General features: G+C 41.9%; 1 pseudogene; it reads left to right on the forward strand.

The window, feature by feature from the left end:
- The first annotated feature begins 1,800 nt into the window (after positions 1–1,800).
- LOC148032548 (prohibitin-1, mitochondrial pseudogene) lies at positions 1,801–2,505 on the forward strand (annotated as a pseudogene).
- Positions 2,506–3,081: the final 576 nt, after the last annotated feature.

Here is a 3,081-nt window from a genome sequence, read left to right on the forward strand (position 1 = left end):
ATTGAGAGTTTGAAACAATGACTTAAGATGTTAACACAAGACTTAAAACAAACAGAAACCTAGAAGGCCCTGGATAGAGAGCTTGAGGTTATGCAGAAGAAGAAGAATTTTATAGCAGATATGGCAAAAGCTAAAGCATACACTAACAGGGCACAGGAAGGCTGTCTTTAGTGAGACTAATAGATGTCTACAAATAGCAACAGATCAGAAGAGGAATCAAGTGTGGCTCTAAACAGTGTTGGAAGAAAATATGTATTCCATGGCTGAAAAACAGTGAGCAAACAACCTACAGAGTGTTCCTCTCTGAAATAGCAAGAGTCTAGTCTTCAGCATACAAATTATCTTGGTGCTTCTTATACAGTACTAATCAACGGACAACTTGTAGATTATCTCTTTCTGAAAAAAGCAAGAAGGGACGTGAAGGACTTTAGTTTTTGAATAGCCAGTTTATAAATCAGATTTGTTTCCTTTATGAAGCTAAAGCTGTTGATGTTGAACAGGGTTGTAATTAAATGTGATCTCGCTTGATTGATCTTCTATCCTCAAATTAGGCAAGGGCCTCTATGGTCGCGACTTTGCTTTCAACAACCCTTCGACATCTTTGGTGAACCTGACGTGAAAGCATCGCATAAATTTCAGGATGGGCGATACTTCATCATCAGTTTCAGCCTCTTCTACGATTTATGCTTTGTCCTCTACTTCAGCTCCATCATTGACTGCTACTTCAAGTACTTCAACGGATGATTTAAAGCAGATTTTGCAAAATATGTCTATGTATATGCAGCTTCAAAATCAGCAGACGCAATTGTATATGCAGCAACAACAACAGTTGCATCAACAACAGTTGTCTCAGCAAAGGCAACTGTATTTGGAGAAAGAGAATGCAATCAGCGCGACTAAGGCGATTGAAGCAGTTGAGAATGAGAAGAAGCTATTTGATGGCCGTAATGTTTCGGCTTATTTGAAGACATATGAGATCAAGATGGGATTTTTGGAGTACCAGCAGGACTTATGAGTAAGTATTTCCTTCGTCTTGTCACACCCGCCTTGAGGAAAAAAGTGACTGATATTTTTCTTCAAAATTCACATTGGGAAGATTTTAAGAAGGCCCTGAAAGAAGAGTATTTCCCTGAGGACTTTGGGATGGCTACACGGTGGTCATTCCGAGAGTGGGTCTACATGCCAAACAAAGGTCTAGTTGCTTCAAAGTTGATACGAGAATTTGAAGAGAGGTATAGTCTGCTTGATGCCATTGAACAAAGATCATTGGATGTTGAGAAAGTTGAGCTTTTCTTGCAAGTTGCAGATCCTGCTCTTCAGGAAGAATTAGGAGAGATTCTTGAGGATTGCACGAAGCCTATGGGTCTTAAAACAGATTGGCAAGATGCCCAGGATGCAGTCTCGACTTTGACCAAGAGGAGGATATGGAAGACCCGCCTACAGAATGGATCTATGACACCGATGCCGTCTTCTGCTCCTATGCCTGCTTCTATCCCTGTTATTTCTTCTCTTCCTTAGCCAGTTTCTTGGCCTATGCTAGTGCCTACTGTTTCTACTCCTCCCGTTCCTTCTGTTCCAAGACCGATGCCGGTGTCGTGTTGCTGCGCATCCGAGTCGTATACACCTCCATTTCTTTTGTTGTGCATTTGTGTTATTTTCTGCGTGTGATTCATTGTGTGTGTAATGCATTTCGATAATCCGCATCCAATGTATATATTCCCTTAGTGCATGTGTTCGATTTTGTTTGGATGCATGATGTGTGTGTGTTAGAAAAAGATGAAAAACTGATGCCAAAGGATAATGATCTCTAAGAAAAGTGCAGGGAATTATGGAATCAAAGAGAAGGTTTATCCCAAAGGAATCCATTTGATGATTCCTTGGGTCGACAGACCGATTATCTTTGATGTCAGAGACCTTGGGTACCAATTACAATGAAAGAGTTTTACCGTCCATAATTTATGAGACCTTGAAGGCAGCTGTAGCACAGTATAATGCAACCAGCTCATAACACAGCGTGAGGCTGTTAGCAGAGAGATAAGAAAAATTCTTACCCAGCGGGCTGCAAATTTCAATATTGCACTTGATGATGTTTCAATTATTAACCTTACTTTTGGTAAAGAGTTTATAGCTGCTATTGAAGCAAAACAGGTGGCTGCTCAGAAAGCTGAGAGAGCTAAATTCAGAGTGGAGAAAGCGGAACAAGATAAAAGAAGGGCCATTGTTCGAGCAAAAGGGAAGGCGAAAAGTGCTCAACTTATTGGGGAAAGCTATATTCAACAATCCTGCTTTTCATTACACGGAGAAAAAGATGGAGGCTAGCAGAAAAAAATAGCGGGCAATATATCCAATTCAAAGAAAAACAGAGTCTTGGAGAGGTATATCGGCCTAAGGACTTTTATGGTGGACATTGTGGACGTCTGTGACCAGAACAGGCCGCCAGGGAACAGAAGGAATGAGGGAGCTGTAGATGGCGCTTTCTGGTGGACACTATACAGTAAAAAATGAAATTGTGGACCTTGGCCTTGATCGAGATTTCTTGGACTGAAACGTTTTTCTGATGATTATGGCAAAAAGTCCAAGCTTGGATTCTCAATTTATCCTTTACCTCAGGACAAAAGTCCCGACCTGATGAGCAGCGGCGGATCTTCATCCAGACCATGTGAGAGATCCTCTCTCTCACAAAGAACTAGCTCGGACAGATCGGGACGGTGGACTAACATGGAAAACTACCTCTAAGAAGAGTGAATGCAGAAGCTGAAGAGGAAGATCTGAAGAAGAACATGGCCGCGAAAAAGTGGAGGCACAGACAGTAAAGACAAAGACAAAGGAGCAGTATAAACTCTGTCATCTGATACAAGACATGACTGAACCATCATTCTTTGCTACCCTCCATCACCAAGCGACGACCACTATTCTCAATAGTATGGAGTGGGGAAAGCAGCATCAGTAGCTGAAGACGAAGCTTGGAGGAGACACGGAGGGATCTTCATCGATAATTGGTGGAGGTTGAATCAACTGTGGAACATTGAGTCCAGAAAAGCATCGAGGACAAGGAAGGAAATGCCACTCAGAAGATGCCCC

The sequence above is a fragment of the Lygodium microphyllum genome, chromosome 8 (genome assembly GCF_053477565.2).
Source record: "Lygodium microphyllum isolate KBCC chromosome 8, Lygodium_microphyllum_v1.1.10, whole genome shotgun sequence".
Taxonomy (NCBI): Eukaryota; Viridiplantae; Streptophyta; class Polypodiopsida; order Schizaeales; family Lygodiaceae; genus Lygodium; species Lygodium microphyllum.